The following is an 18109-nucleotide window of genomic DNA, read 5'->3' on the forward strand; positions in this document are numbered from 1 at the left end:
CCTCCACCACCTCCCCTCCAGCTGCTCACATGACTAAGGCAGTCCTCACGCTTAAGTGTTCCTCGCCATGAGTGACGGTATGACTGTTATCTACCTTGAAATGTTTATAATTTATTTCAGCGTTATAGCTCCTCAGACCCGAAGCTTCACCCCAAGCAGTCTTAATCATAACACCGGTTCAGTCTTCTAATTTACAGCCTGGAGTCCATATTTTTTTGTCAATTAGAGAATCAACATTTCTGATATTAACTCCAATCTAAAGTTATGCTCTAATCTGGTGCCCCCAAGACCAGCCGACAGCGTCTCACTCCATGATCAACCTTCAGCCTTCCACCCAAAGGTCAGCAATAAACTTTTCACCATGAGGTCAACTTTCAAACTTTCCACTACAGCTGACCTTCAGGCATCTTCCATGGCTAGTCTTTCATTATCTCTTCCCAATGTACTTTAAAGGTCTAACTTCAAGTACCTACTCATCCTCGAGAGACCCTTAAGTGTTAGGAGACATCCGGCAATCCAGACTCTCATGCAAACCCGAGCTAATGAGCACTAACCAGTGGCTACCCCGCGGGCTGGTAATCATCAGAGTGGCCCAGGTAATTGGTACACACCTCAAGGGCTAGCTAATGACCGGCGGACTGAGGCGATCTCTTATGACCCACGGAGTACACGGCTGAGAGTTCATCGCTGGGAAGGTGATGAAAGAAAGCAGCTGGGAGAATGTCTGGGAGGACAGCTGGTAGAGTGCCTGGGAGAACAGCTGGTAGAGTGCCTGGGAGAACAGCTGGTAGAGTGCCTGGGAGAACAGCTGGTAGAGTGACTGGGAGGACAACTGGTAGAGTGACTGGGAGGACAGCTAGTAGAGTGCTGGATATTGATCGCCAGAGTAGTGCCGGGAGATTGTTCGTAAGTGTTGTTAGTACATAGGTTGGGTTAGGTTAGGTTAGGTTTGGTTAGGATCTGGTATCAAGATCTGGTATCAAACCCACTGTTAGGGTTGTGCAGGTAAAACACAGCATGAGTTGTACTGGGAGTATTAGGAGAAACATTTTAAACCTTCTAGATATTTATTTTACCCATAGAGAACAACATGTTCTGGATGCTTGAATGTCTTGTGTAAATGCTGCTTGACAGATTGCTTTTATTGCCAAACAGAACATCTCTCCTTTGTAAGAGAACACCTTGCTTGTCTGGTAGAACTGTTATACTGCCTGACGGAGCAGCTCATCTTCACTGAACAGCTTACCTGTCCGACGGAACAGTTGTACAGCCTGAAGGGTAAAGCCCGTAGACCTAACAGGGCAGGTGCTTCAAGGGTTGTGACCAGAGGCCGTGAGTCTTGTCAATTAATTTTTTCCTGACATGTATCTTTCTCCTCTTCCTCTCACAGCTAATTGTCGTTGTCATGTCAGTGATGAAAGTATTTCTTCTGTCTTCGCTATACAAGACAATTATCCATTATTAACACAGCAGCAAAGTCCGTCGCAATAATCTTCTTAAACGAAAGCTTAAAATAAATAAGTTAAATTTTACACTTGTAAGTTAATAACATTGGTGTTTAACGGGAGTTTGTGTAGTAGTCATATGTTCCTTACATTATCCTTCTCTTTGTAATTAGTGACAATATGGCTGAAAGTCAATTTATAACCTTACTGCCTCGTAAAAAACAGAAGTGAAGGTATTTAAAGAGAATTACAATATATGGTTCTTAAATTTGTATCGAGAACAACTCCAACTACGGTGTAATGTATGGGTTGAATGCAGCCCCTTTTAGTAACTGAAGACTTGATGATTGGAGTAAAGAAACTTAAATAAATTGTATAACTATATTTACAAATGCTTACCACTAAAACACAAAAATATGACTAATCACATGAACAAACTAGGTTACCTTAAGGCTGCCAATATCACTGACAACTAAATCAATACACGATTCAAGAACAAAAATACATAAGACACTGTACACAGCCAGCCAGCCTCAACAATGAATACCATAAGTACATCACCCGATCGACCGAAGACAGAAGACAACTGACAACGCAGGCCAGTGTAAGGGTCCGGAGGTTACCCAAGCTTGTGTCCTAACTCAAAGCCGGCTCTGAGACCCTCGGCTTTTATGGGTTGCTGACTGACCCAGACATCATACTTGTCATAACGTCTCATTGTTAATGTTAATACAGTGTTACTGATTTTAAGAATATAAACTATACACAGAAACAAAACAGTGAAATTCTAGTCTGGAAAAATATAAAATTATACAATATATATATCAAGAATACATACTCATTTACAGTACGTCCGGCAGAGGCATACAGCTCATTTAGTAATTGGTTGTTAAGGATAGTTCTATTCTATGTTGCATGTAACAATATATTCTTTTTCAATACATTTCCGGTTTTGACGACTGGATTAGTTCATTCTCATACGAAGAAGAGAATAGAGATGCAGTATAGTAAGGAATTAAATTTACTCTTCTTTGTGATTTCTCTTTAATTATCTATATTAAAACAGATTCGGAATATATTTTGTTCATTTTAAATGGATAGTTATTAACGAAAAGTTATCATATAATAACTTTTCTTTTTGTGTCTTAGCAACTTGTGTACGGGGTCCTCTCTGTGCTGAGTGAAGTTGTCTGGCGTAAACCAACAAAAATTTTAAAAGTGGCGTCATAATAATAAAGTGGTTAATATATAATTAAGAGTACGTGTTACTTGGTGCAAAGATACAGAGTCTAGAGCCAACCGTCATAGAGTGAGACAGACACTGTTGGAGTATCTGCTGTCTTATGGTGTTAATATTCTGTTTACCGGAGGAGGCGTGTGTGTGGTCGCTAGAGATCGTCACGGACTCTCATCCTCCTTTCCTTCGCTCGGAAAAGTTTTTTTTTAAATATTTTAATAAATTCTTAGTGTGAGCGGTGAGTGTGTGATTATCATAGCCTGGAAATGTTTAGTGAGATTTGCAGTAGAAGGACGAAAAGATTAAAGATTGTACAGTAGATAGCAGTCTCACTCTTAATTTTTTCCGAGTCATGAAGCTTTTAAGGAGTAGCCAATTGCATCTGTGCGACCCATTATCAGTTGTCCCAGCGACCCCTGAGCCAACTCCATCCACCGCTCTGGTAACTATTTGGTTTTAACGGACGACCCTCTTGAAAGCCTCCTGCCTAGGTCCTGTCAAGACCATGAAGACAACGACGCCAGTAACAGAAAACCGAGGTCCAAAACCACCCTGTAGATAGTCTGGAGATACGCCTCTGCGGTCTCTCCAGCAACGACATCCAATCAAGAGGGAATGTTAGAGCCTCGTTCAGGACCAGCCTAGTCTGTACCACGACGAATTGGGTGTTGGAGATGGGTAGATTTAGTTGGTAATTGAGTCATAGTGGTTGAGGCGACCGAGGTCCAGTTAGCTTAGTCTTCAAAAACAGTAAATGGATTGTTTAATTTTTATTTTCCTCGAATAATCCCTCAAAATGTTATAGCTATGGGAGCATTTGTAGTAATATATATATAGTAATATATTTATTTATTTATTTATTTATTTATTAGCGTGAGCTACAACATTTAATAGTACTGTAGCAATTAATAGTATGTCCTACAACAGCTGATATTGTGAGTTTCAGAAGTTAGCAATGCAAGCTGCAACAGTTTAGTGTGTAAGCTGTAGCAGTTTGCAACATAAACTACAGCAGTTTACAGCCACAGCGGGTGTCTTAGGCTACCCTATAGCCACCAGCACGACCTTCACTACGAATTTAATTTCGAGGAAACAAGATGTGTTTTACTGCCGGTTCATGTTGGTTCCCTTGTACGGTGATCCCAGCCACTCTCCCTGCCAGGTCCTCACTCTCCCTGCCAGGTCCTCACTCTCCCTGCCAGGTCCTCACTCTCCCTGCCAGGTCCTCACTCTCACACACTCTCCCAGGTCCTCACTCTCACACCTCACACACACACACACTCTCCAGGTCCCACTCTCCACACACACCCCACACCTCCTCAGGTCCCCACCTCACACACTCTCCCCTGGTCCACTCACCCACCTCCCCACAGGGTCCTCACACCTCCCGGGTGTCCACTTCACACCCTCAGGCCACACACTCTCCCCTGCCAGGTCTCACTCTCACTCACACACTCCTCTCCCAGGTCCTCACTCCACACACTCTCTCCAGGTCCCCACTCCACACACTCTCCCCAGGTCCCATCCCCACACACACCTCCCCTGCCAGGTCCTCACTCCACTCCCCTCCTCCCTCACACCTCACCTCTCCCTCCTCCTGCCAGGTCCTCACTCTCACACACACCTCCCCTGCCAGGTCCTCACCCACACTCTCCCGCCAGGTCCCTCACTCTCCCACACACTCTCTCAGGTCCCCACTCTCACACCTCTCTCTCAGGTACTCCTCACTCACACTCTCTCAGTCCCTCACCACCACACTCTCTCAGGTCCTCACACACACTCTCTCACACTCTCTCAGGTGCTCACTTCCCCACACACTCTCTCCAGGTACCCTCACTCTCACACACCTCTCTCTGCCAGGTGCTCACTTTCACACACCTCTCAGGTCCCTCACCCCACACTCACACACCTCTCAGGTCTCACTCTCCACACACCTCTCTCAGGTCCCTCACTCCCGCACACTCTCTCAGGCCCTCACTCTCACACCTCTCCAGGTCCCTCACCTCACACACCTCTCTCAGAGTCCCTCATCCTCACACTCTCTCTGTGCCCAATCCCACTCCTCAGGTCCCCACAGTCTCTGGTCCTCACTCACACACTCTCCCACACACTCTCCGGTCCTCACTCTCACACACCTCACACACACACCTCTCCCAGGCACCCCACACACTCTCTCCAGGTACACTCTCACACACCTCAGGTACTCACTCTCCACACAGGTCCTCCTCAGGTCCTCCTCACACCCCCTCTCAGGCACACACTCTCCCAGGTACTCACTCTCACACACTCTCTCAGGTCCCTCACTCTCACACACTCTCTCCACCTCCCCTCTCAGGTCCTCACTCTCACACACTCTCTGGTACACACCTCTCTCTGGATCCTCCTCTCACACTCTCTCGGTCCTCACTCCACTCTCTGTGTCACTCTCACCACTCTCTCAGGTCCCCACTCTCACACACACCTCTCCCAGGTCCTCACTCTCTCCCCACACACTCACCCAGTCCTCACTCAGGTCCTCACTCACTCTCCACCACACACTCCCAGGTCCTCCTCTCCACACACTCTCTCAGGTACTCACTCTCTCACCTCAGGTACTCACTCTCTCACACACTCTCTCCAGGTCACCACACACTCCCTCACCACCTCTCTCAGGACTCACCTCTCTCACAGCTCTCTCAGGTCCTCACTCTCACACACTCTCTCAGGTACTCACTCTCACATACACTCTCTCAGGTCCTCACTCTCACACACTCTCTCAGGTCCTCACTCTCACGCACTCTCTCAGGTCCTCACGCTCACACACTCTCGGGTCCTCACTCTCACACACTCTCTCGGGTCCTCACTCTCACACACTCTCTCAGGTACTCACTCTCACACACTCTCTCAGGTCCTCACTCACGCACACTCTCTCAGGTACACACACAGGTACTCATACACACACAGACGACAGCAGTCAAGCACTACACTACACTATCAGAGAGGCGCGAGTATTCAAAGTCCTTTCTGACACAGCAGAGTCGTGTGAAAAAATGAACACGTAGAGGGATTTGGTTCTCGTCAATATTCCCTCGGTGAAGCCATCGTATTTATCCGTCTACCGCTTGGCGAATACTCTTCATTTTAAACCCGTCAGACTTATTCAACATCTCTCGTGGCGGGATTGAAAAGAAACGTACTATAGCGCCTTCCTCTCACTTTACCTCACCTCACTTCACCTCACCTCACTTCACCTCACTTCACCTTCCCCTTTCAATTCTTCTCGATTCAAGTTTTCTACATCTTTATGCATCTATTTTGTCTTGCGAGTTTCTCGATTACATGTAATACTTGTTTCTTCTTTAAGATAATTCATCTACAGTAGGTTGTAAATGTTGTTGTGTGCATTCTTATCAATTTGTAACTTTAATTATATTTGTCATGATATTATTTTTCTGATGCGTTTACCTAATCATGTGTGTTTGAAGTTGATATGAGATGTGTACGAGTCCCTGAGGTAGTTCTCAGAAGACTGTGACCAAATAGAGGCATCACCACACAGTTGGGCCGGAGCTCCTACCAAGATAGGACATAAGAACATAAGAGTGGAGGAAACTGCAGCGGGCCTATTGGCCCATACTGGGCAGTCCCATTTACACCCAACCCCTATTGCTCATATATCCATCCAACCTATGTTTGATGCTATCCAGCGCATTCGATTTAATGGTGATATGAACCTAACCTGCCACTCTCTACCGGGAGAATGTGTGAATCATAACTCATATAATCTTGTCTAACAAATCTGCTGACGTTATTTAGGAAAGTCTTCGAGGTAGTAGATAATGACGAAAATTACGATGTTATTTATTTAGACTTTAGCAAAGCATTTGAGAGTACCGCATCAGAGGCTTCTGAGAAAAGTTAAGGCTCATGGTATCGAGGGGAAAGTTTTAAATTGGATAAAATCATGGCTCACCGATAGAACGCAGAGGGTCAGCGTAGATGGTGTTAAATCTGAGTGGGGCCGTGTAACCAGTGGGGTTCCCCAGGGGTCAGCATTAGGCCCACTCTTGTTCATAATCTACATAAACGATCTAGATACAGCAGTGACATAAGCAAGTTTGCGGATGGCACCAAAATAGGGCGGCAGATTAATTCAGGGCATGATGCAAATGCATTACAGGAGGATCTAAATAAACTGCAGGGGTGGTCTGAAAAATGGCAAATGAAATTCAACACCAGCTAGTGCAGCGTACTTAATATTGGAAGAACAAATACTGATAATGTATACAGCCTTAACAACATCAACCTAGAGAAGTCGACTTGTGAAAGAGACCTAGGGGTACTTGTAAGCCCAGACCTACGGCCTAGAAAACAGTGCGTTAATGTTCGAAATAAGGCAAACCGAGTATTGGGTTTTATATCTAGAAGTGTAAGTAACAAGAGTGCAGAGGTCTTATTGCAACTATATCTTGCGCTAGTCAGGCCGCACCTCGATTATGCGGTTCAGTTCTGGTGCCCCTATTATAGAATGGATATAAACTCACTAGAGTCGGTGCAGCGAAGAATGACAAAAATGATTCCGGGACTTAGAAACCTTCCATATCAGGATAGGTTAAAGAAACTTAACTTGCATTCCTTAGAAAGACGAAGAGTGCGGGGAGATATGATAGAAGTATTTAAGTGGGTGAAAGGAATCAATAAAGGGATATAGATAAAGTTCTTATAATATCCGAGCAGGATAGGACTCGGAGCAACGGATTCAAGTTGGATAAGCTTAGGTTTAGGAGGGAGATAGGAAGAAACTGGTTCACAAATAGGGTGGTGGACGAGTGGAAAAAGCTTAGCAACTTTGTAGTAAGTGCTGGAACGCTGGAAAGTTTCAAAAGGAGGCTAGATAGATTCATGGATGATAGAGAGTGGTAGTAACTCTCGACAGGAGCTGCCATGCACAGGCCAACCGGCCTATTGCAGACTCCTTATTTTCTAATGTTCTTATGTTTCTTATATAAAAGAACAAGTTGCAGTAGAGCCTTTACACCTTTAACTTTAGTCCCCCAGCATACGTGGCCGATCAGACCAATGTGCTCGTGATGGCTGGCGTTTGAACCACTCACGAGGTAATGCAACGATATTAGGATTTTGCATTTCAAAGGTTATATATATCACACACCTCCACACGAAGCACGGGAGGAATATTGGCGGGGGTGTGTTCTTAATACAGGAAACATGTGCCGTTGTCAGGTGTCTGGAGAATACACACACGCACATGCTTGATCCTCACCTCTTACCACAAGACTATTCTGGTGTACAATACTGTGTCTTATATTGTATGCTACTGCTACTCTTTACTGCATCATATTCCAGGAGTCAGCTCATGTGTGTATATAAGCAATGAAGATGTAACAAAGAACTCAAAGTCCTGAGGAAAAAAATCTGTTTGGGTGTTATGAGTGACGTATATTTATAAAAGTCCTGGATGTTTGGTGACCAAGAGGCAGCAGTGTCTGTCTTTCTTTTATACATTAAGCAGCTTGTGATGTCGTCAAGGAAGGAGTTTAGACCATCATAACGCAGTCAGTCATACCCGGAGGTGTGCTAGACTGGACCTGTCCGAGATCTAACATTCTCAGGATGGTTCATTGGGGAGTTACACAGCCCAGGGGAAGCTTCCGACCTAAAGTTGACGGACAAGAGTAAGACGGGTGTAGAAATATTCCTGTGATGATGCTCAGTATGAATGCACCAATATCAAATATATTTATTTCATCACACAATGTAAACAACGGAACTCTTCCAACGTGAAGGATAAACTTTGAGCAACACGTCAGAGTCAACTATGAGGCGGCCTTATGGAGAGTGTTGTCTTTTAATACTTACTTAGAGCCACCAAGAACGGGCACTGAAGATGGTGTCAAGTGCAGAGAATAAAGAGTGAAATATATTACAATGAACGTGAAATAAGAACAGATTCTACCTGAATTATAATACTCAGGAATGTTAAAGAAATATTTGGTGAACGTGCATCATGTAACCAAAGAGAACTTAAAGTTTACTTCAGTACAGTATATAATTATTTCCTTCACTTCTCATTAAATAACACATAAATGTATTGGTTAAATTTGTTTGAGGAATCGCGCGTATTTTCGACAGCCATCAACATTCAGTTAAGTGCTTTAAGGCGTAGGACTATTGCAGAGTACAATCCTACCTGTTTGATCAGTGGTAACCCCGAGGGATGGTCAAGTTCATCAATTTATATGCTGCTCGTGTTTCTCGCTCGTGGGTAAACCTGTTTCTTGATGGCCAGCAAAGTCAGTTACTACTGAGTGTGGATACAACCCGGCCACGCGGTGGTCAGCCAATTAGAACAGTTGTACTTCTCTGGCTTGTGTTCCCTAGCCAATGAGGATCTGGTGGTCACGCGCCAAACATTGTGGCAAGGTCACCATGCAACCTCGAGTTGTACGTGGACTCTTGGCCAGTTTTTTGTCTTGTAACATTTTTAGATCCACCCAAGAATTTTTTTAAATACAGTGTACAATCAGATTATCGTTTTAGGTGCACTGTAGCTGTCATATTGGTGAAAACAATATATAATCTGTAATTCAAGCACACGTGAAATCTTTTTACATTCAAACTATAAAATATAACCAGTATACAGGCCTTAATGCCCCTGTTTCCGACAGTGAAAAAATCATCATTACATCAAAACACTAAAAAAGAGAATCACATAATTGTACAGTGAACGTCAGCCAACAAACTCGGCACCTGTTTAATAACTTACAATTTTGTCACCCATAGAACTTTGTTAGAGTGAAAAAAAGTTCCCCTGGATTTTGTCCCTAAACCTAAACGGTTAATATCCCAGCTTTAGGAGGAGGCATTAGTAGGGAAACTGATTCATTTGCAAATTCAATTATAACTCTTACAGTTAAATTTGTTCAGTCTAGCTGGAACTAATGAATGTCTGGTGTGTGTGTGTGTGTGTGTGTGTGTGTGTGTGTGTGTGTGTGTGTGTGTGTGTGTGATTTATAAAAAAACAATTATATTCCTAATGATAAGCGTTTAACCAAAGAACGGGTCACGCACACACCACTGAACACAGAATACAATCACAAGTAAAGGCGTTTATAAACTTCACAATATTCACATAAGACGTGTGGCGGTACTTACATATATTTTCATACATATACCTGTCAGTAAGAGAATAAGTTCATGTATTTACAAATTACCTCAAATGATAAGTTAGTCATCCCTGAAAAAGAAAAAAAAATATGAAACTTAAAGTAATTTTGCGTTTCAATATATGTAAATCTTTAATAACAGTTCAAGACATCAGTATTTAAAAAGAGCAGGTGAGGTATATAGTTACGAGAGAATAATAAGAGAAAACAAAAAGATGGGAGGAGGAGGAGGGCGAATAACAACCAAATATATAATACGAATAATAAAACCAGGGAAGGAGGGAGAACTATAGGGAAATTAGCAAGTAAGATAATGAAAGACTGTGAAAGAACAGAAGTAAGGTGATCCGAAAGATATCGAAGGTAAGAAATTAAATAGAGTGAGAAAACCAAGATATGGAAAGAAAATGAGAAAAATGTAAATTATAAATGCCAAAGGAGAAAATAAAATTGGAGATGAATATTTTAACTGACGAGTAATTATAGCATATGATAGAGGGATTGAATTATATGTCCCACCTATAACAAGATGTACAGACTAGTATGAAAGTGGAAGAGAAAAGATTAATAAATGCGCAAGTGGCTAAATTGGTTAACAGGAGTCGATGGCATCACCTTTGAAATATTAATGATGTGAGATAGACTACAGGTTACGGGTGGTTGGTCTTACAGGTTAAGTATGGAACAGGGAAGAATATTACGGCCCTGTATATACATTATAAAGGTGAGGAGAATGAATATATAAATTATACACGAATAAATCCATTGAGTATACCAGAGAAAAGTTCCGTAAAAGTTATTAGAGAGATAATTGTTTCAGAAATAGAGATTAAAGTTAGAGATAGAGCAGGGAGAGATAGAGATAGAGCAGGGCGAGAAAGAGTAAGAATGGATGGATCAAGTAAGTGACAGTTGTTGTGCAAATAAAAAAAAATAGTTGTGGCATTTATGTGATTTAGAAAAAGCTTATGATTGATTAGACAGAAATGTAATAAGGAAAGTTGTGAGAGGGAATTTCTATGACAACACATGGTGGTGGAATATGTATGTTACTACCTTGGGGAGTTTAATAATAAAAATAATAATAATAATAATAATAATAAGTTTAGTCATAACTCGTGATTACTCCCATTATCCCTTCACAGCTCACCAGGTTAACTTATCTTCCAGGATATTAAAAAAAAACCACTAAATTAAAGTATATACAATCCAAAGTGATAAACACAAAAGTAAACACAATAAACATTAAACTTATAAATTAAACACTAAGAAACCTTTAAACCTACCTTACACACACACACACACACACACACACACACACACACACACACACACACACACACACACACACACACACACACACACACAAATATATATATACTGTATATATATAAGAATATTAGAAGTGGTAAATTACATGTTTCTAATCGTGACAAAAACTTGACAGTATTTAGACCGAAACTCAAATACTAGCAACTCACACAAAACACTACTTGGACCCGCTAAAGTAACGTAGCATTGGGTTAACGTGACGTGGCTTTGGGTTAAAGTGACGGGTGGCATTGACGAACACATATCAACAATACAATACTCCTATTCTCTATATTACAAGTATTTCAGAGTAAACATCAAATTAATAAATATATATAAAATATCCCTAAAGAAAACTATTCAAGAACATTAAAGGTGTTACTATACTTTACCTTAAACAACCTAACATTCTCGACCTGTCTCGAAACTCCACACAGCTAACAGCCCAACCCACTAACACACAAATCAATACATTAAGGAAATATCGATACTGATAACAACGTACTTAATCTTTTCTTCCGTGTCCCTGCATTAAGCGAAAAAAAAGACTTGAAATGGGAATTAAAAAAAGACAAATATATGAAATAAAATGTCAAAGAGGAGAAATAACCTCGGTGGTGGTCAGAGTTGCACTAGTCGAAACAGCTATGACAGAGGACAGTACTTTATAATTTATGGTCGAGCCAGCCACAGCACCCGGACAACACATGAGTCACATTGTCCACCTGCACACAACAGCGACCTCTCTCTCCTCCTCTTCTCTCTCTCTTAATTCCTTGTTTACTCTACAATTCTCTCTTTCTCTCTCTCTCTCTCTCTCTCTCTCTCTCTCTCTCTCTCTCTCATGCTGCTCTGTTTCGTTTTCTTAATTTCACGTAGCGTTTGAAGTTAATTTTCGTCTACAATATTCTGTATAGGACTCTACATATGACTGTATAATCCTTCCTTCAAGACCTTTCTTAAGACCCTCCACATCCCTACTGACAATGGCCCCCCTTACCACCCGCCGCATCTGCCACTTTTCCTTCTCCAACACACACACACACACACACACACACACACACACACACACACACAAACACTTACACAACATTCAGAGATATGTAAATCAGTCGCCTCAGAGCCCAGCAATAGCCTCTAGATACTGTTCTCAAACAAAAGATGACGAAATGCCAGCAAACAAGAGAGAAGGAACCTCAACCATGAGAGAAACGAGAAAGGAATTGTGAACGTATCGGTGTGGGTCATCAAGGCTAGGGATAGTGGTGTCACTTCCTGAGCTCTTCTATGTGTGGGGTACCGGAGTGGCGGGGACTCATGACACAGGAAGCCTGGTGGAGGGAAGTGTGTGTGGGGGTGTGTGAGTGGGAGGCGAACAAACCAAGAACATTGTCTCTTTTATCTCATTCTATAAACACTTATTTAAATAGAACCTAACCATATTACACATATTAAGAATACAAGTTGTGTTAAATGGATTATTATAGAGGTGGGTGACCCTAAAGAGAGCACAGTGTAAAACTTGGCGTAGATGAAATGGCTAGAATTTCCGTGGTATTAGTAGTGGATAGGGACGAATATTATGATAATAAAGATATAACTATAAAACCTGGTGAAATTACCTCCATCCCATTCCACCTACAGTAACACTGGCTCTTAATACAACTTGTTACACTCAGGTAATTTATCGTACCTGTGAAATAACCTGTACCCGAATAACCTGCATGCGTGTTTCAACAGTAACCCGGTAATTATAAGCACAGGTTGAACACTGAATCCCTTTATATTCTTAATGTATATTTATATTATTTTCATAAGATTATGTTTCCTGTTTAGGATTACCGACAGACTCGGGATTATCTCTTAAGAAGAGCTCTTTAACAGCGTCTGATGTGTCACCCTCAGTACCTTCATAAGTCTGGTGTTATGGTATACATCTCTATTCAAGTTTACCTTTGATGTTAAGGATTATTACTTAATGGGCTAAACCCGCGTGAATCACAACACAGAAGCCTTTGACGCCGTTAGTACTGAACGCCTCAAGTCTTACTCTTCATTCGGTGAGTTGAACACCGTCAGGAAACAAATACAGGACAACTACACTGGTACACTTTTTTGCACGCTAGGCCAATACCCTCTATTTTTATTGTACCATTTTTTTTTGTTTTTTTGCATGTATTTTTTCAGCAGTCTAGTGATGAGTCCCTTTTATTTTCGTAAAATTTCGATCATTTTTTTTCTATTATTTTTTAAGAACATTAACCTCAGCGCGTTTCCACATTACTTTTTTCGACGTCTGCTGTCACTTGCCGTCATTACCTTATAACAGCTGATTTGTAAAAATTCAGAAACCACGCCGACGAAAGCCCAGACTCGGTACCTAAACGTCAGCTGTCTTTCTGTTCTCTTCGCCTGACGCTAACAAGTCATCATGGACACTCGTGAAATTCCAATATCATAATATATAACAATTCCTCAAATTCACTACTTCACGTCATTAGATTCGATAAATTATATTATATTAACGACTAACACTGTTTATTTCACAATGTATTCGGATAAATGTACGGTATATATTCGTAGTCGTATGTTATTATATTTCCCTAAAGAGTTCCCGAGAAACTATGAAAAGGCGGGGCTCATCGCGTCGGGCTCACCTGTAACGTAAAGTCCAGTAGCTTAAGGAGTTAAAGCATCTATATTCACGCTGTTCCTTTACTGGAATTTGTTATCTTACATCAGATGAAGCTGACCTGCACAAAGTCATGATCCCTTCTAAATTTGTTCTAATTTCAACTGACCACAAACTCCTGTATATGACTGCGTGAACTCTTAGAAGTGTTAACATATTATTTCGAAGCGCATTCGTGATACTTGTTCCCCCCACAAGAGCTCAGTGACTTAGGTCTGTCTCCTGAACCGATTAAAACTGGTGATTTCGTGGGTGTTTTTCTCTCATAAAACCTCCATCGACAGAGTCAGTTTTAAGAGCATGTCGTTTGTATTGTTGGACGAGGTCATCAAATTAACCAAGGATTATTATTATTATTATTATTATTATTATTATTATTATACTGGGAAGAAGACCTGTTCAACAACAACAAAAATTCTGCAAATTGAATTCTTTTTATTGTCCATAATATTTGTAATATTGCAGTATACTCGTATGAACTCAAAAGAATTTCACGCATATTTAATATATTAATATAAAATAACTAATTCTATTAATAATGTTTTGTTCTCAACAGGTCTTTGGGATATGTTAGATGAAAGAAAGGGAGGAGGCACACCACGCGGGACAGTATCAGGTACAGTACTGTTTCAAGGTGATGCATCAGCATGCGGTGTTTACTGTACCTTAATTCACGTTTCTTAAAATAGCATAACAAAACAACCCTTACATATTGGAACGTAGTGGTAGTATTTAGTGAACAGTGGGCCGTTAGGCATTTAGCACTCTTCATGTCTATATTAACCGAGTCCAAATGATTTTGGGAAATTTTGGTGAGTGTTTGTGTGGATTTGCCTACCAGATAAGGAGTTAACTCTTAACTGAGTTATACTTATTACTACTGCAATGCTACTACCGTATAATTGACCTCTTAGGTAAGCTTGAGGAGCTGAGAGCGAGGCCGGGTTGAAGAATGCAGCAGGCGGTCGTGTGTGGGTGTTCCTGCCGTGCATGAAACTGGTTTACAAAATAACCCGTTTAGACGTAGAACTCATTAAACAGTCTTGCCTGTGGGGTTGTCAGGTGGAGGGAGGAGAGACCCGGTTTCCGTGTTAAGCGGTTTCCCACCTCACTCTTGGACACGACTCTTAACCAATCAGGAGTCAGTATGCACTTTCCAAGGTCATTCCGCCAATCCTGCTCCCAGTTTTTCGTTTTTATGGGACGCAATTTTCTTTACGCCTTTCCTTTCAATATCTACAGTACGTGAGCACTGTTAGCTTATCAGATGTCTATTATATGGTGCGTATGTTTACATGAACATTTCTTTGGGGCAGATCTCTGGCCAGTGGACTACTTGCTACTGTTGGCAATAAACTAAAGTTGAAATTTATATTTTAAAATAAACCAATGCATCGCGTTTGCCATTGCCCTGAATTTTCATGGTGCATTTTTGCTGAAGAGGAATGTGTGTTTGTACCTTGCCTCAGGCCCCACACCCACCCACGACTTGTTCCAGTTGACAGTGAATTATTTCTTAATACGTGGAAAGACGTGAAGATCCTAACCCTGAATGATGCGGTAATTGTCGCTTTGCTCGTGGCGATGTTGATGACGCTGTGTTATTGATGCTTTTTAAGAGGTGTGTTGTTGTTTAGATTTTAATGACGTGCTATTAATGAGTTCTTAATGAGTGTGTTATTAACCTTTAGCGGGGATATGTCATTTATGATCTCTTACTGGGGCGGTTATTGATGCTTTATTACTGATGGTGTGTTGGTGATGGCTTGTTGGTGGCGACATCTTTTTTCACTTGCAGGATCTCTTAAATTAATGCCGACTTCATGACGACCCAGTATTACCCTCTGTTTCCTTCGGTATTATCCTCTTCGGTATTGCTTCTCCCTCCCTGTCCATCCTCCCCTCCACACAGGAAGGACATTTGGGACCCTAAAATTGTGGAGCGCCGGGGAACCTTAGCTTAAAATTCCCAGTGAATTTTCCAGTGTCCCAGAAGTTCAGGCTGAACAGTCGGGGGCGAGAGGTTAGGAAATTCCATAACAAAACATAAAAAGAATGAAGGTGGGAAATGGTGATGCGATTCAACTGAGGGGAACTTGTACAGAATAAAGGTAATAAAAAAAATATGTGCGATGCGACAATGATTGAAGGAGCAAAATGAGGGCATGTATTTTATTTACACATTGACCATGGAAATTAATTAAAGAGAGTCTAGCATGAAGTGGAGGTATGGAAGAAATGAGGGAGTGGTGGGAAGTGTGTAGCCATCAGCCTCACACGTGGGAGTAGCATTCCAGGTGAGGGCGGACATCGTAGTTGTACAAGATGAGAGTGAATTTCCTCAACATGAGTACAAGCAAAGTCGACAGTTTTCGCGTGTTTCTGACTGACCCTGCCACACACTGTTGTAGTAGCGTGAGAAGGTGCAGGGAAATGTACTGGGCTTTTTCTCCACAGTCTGGTTGCGTTCAGGGATGTTAAAAAATATATGTATACGTCTTCCTGTTATGTGGAGACGAGCGAGAAGATGGTGTCGTGGGGCAGGCTTCACCATGCATGACTGTGCCTGACATACATTAATTCTATCAACACTATCATGTCACGTTGTTGTATTGCGTGACGCCAAATCTGTCTTGGAATCGTGAGACCGAAAAACCTTTCGACAGAATTGTAATAAAAGAAATAGTATTCTGCACCCTTGTTTCTATTATATATATATATATATATATATATATATATATATATATATATATATATATATATATATATATATATATATATATATATATATATATATATATATATATATATATATATATATATATATACCACTAAGAAGAAGACCGGCCGAGGCTCAGGTAGCGTCAGGGAGGTTAAACTGCAAGTTGGGGTTGCAAATCATCAAGTGACCATTTTGGGGCTATTCTTCATGTGAAATCCATTTATCTATAAGCCTGTGTATAAGCTGAGTTTAGTTGAAATTGTTGTTGTTGTTAGTGTTGTTTTCAATTAGGGTCTCAGTTCATACAAGTATAATATTTTGAGGCGTCGAAATTCCTGGTTGATGGAGGTCAGCATTGTCTGAAAACATGAACATTTTTACCAACCATTCCTTGAGGTAATTTATTCTATCAGACTCGTTGATTGTATCCACCACTTTTTGTTTTTGTTATTTAAAAGATGAGAAAACTGTTTATTAACTTTAAGAAACTTCAACAGAGTTAGACACACACACTCACCCAGGACACAGAGCCAGGCAAGTGGTCAGTTCCAGGTTGAAAATTTGTAGTAAGCGATCTAACGTAAATGACAAAATTAATGGAATAAAAACCAGTCCGATACAATAAGACAGTGGCAATAAAAATTACCTAATGTTAAAACAACAGTAACAAAGGTATAGTGTAGCAATATTAAATGAATACAAACTTTGTGTAATACATGTCAGAGTTAATAGTAGAAATGAAGTGCACAAGACGATTGGTGACTATAAACGTTAGATAGCAAAATATATGATCTCTCACATCTCGAAACGGAACTAATCACCTGTTGTATTGCTGTAGCTGAACTGTTTAACTGGGGGTCAAGATCTACTCTATATAATATGGTCAAGTTTATACGGGTTAGAGGTCAGTACAATACCTGGAAATCGCCATGGGTGAGTGAGTGAATGGACGACTGACTGATAATATTTGTGAACAGTGAACAGAGTCGATTTATGAACAGGAAGATCAGCGCTAAGAAATCTTCCCTTACATTTAAAGATACAATAGTCAAGATGACGTGAAGTGTTACCCGCTGTTACCACTGCAGCTTCAACAATACATTAATATACAACACTGGATCTCGGGTCATAAGGAAATACTTCTGAGATTTTAGGAAAGTGTCGATGGTGTGTTTATTTCTAAAAATAATTTGAAAGTTGATTTGTGGGGATGATTCCGTGAAGGTATTCCGTTATTTCTTTCTCATGAAAATTTTGAGGTTATGAGTTTGCCTAAATAAAGGACTTTTCTATACAGAGTTTCCTTGGCAGCTGAGATGAGAACTTATTATATAAAAATTTCCTCAAATTCCTACAAAATAGAAGTTTATTTAGGTAGGCGTTCTATAAAAAGTAGTTACGTAAGCTTTTAATCCCCAAGTCAAGAAGTTATAATTAGAACAAACATTAAAGGCTCTTTTGATCAAGGTGTTAATATGAATAATTTGAATATCTTGAGTGAACAACTTAGATCACCGAGTAACTTATGGGCTATAGCGA

At 41.0% G+C, this 18109-nt stretch overlaps 1 pseudogene; it reads right to left on the minus strand.

Moving 5' to 3' along the window:
• Positions 1–18109, minus strand: part of LOC121877294 — a 70911-nt pseudogene that overhangs the window by 1361 nt on the left and 51441 nt on the right.

Source organism: Homarus americanus, unplaced genomic scaffold (assembly GCF_018991925.1).
Source record: "Homarus americanus isolate GMGI-L3 unplaced genomic scaffold, GMGI_Hamer_2.0 scaffold367, whole genome shotgun sequence".
Taxonomy (NCBI): domain Eukaryota; kingdom Metazoa; phylum Arthropoda; class Malacostraca; order Decapoda; family Nephropidae; genus Homarus; species Homarus americanus.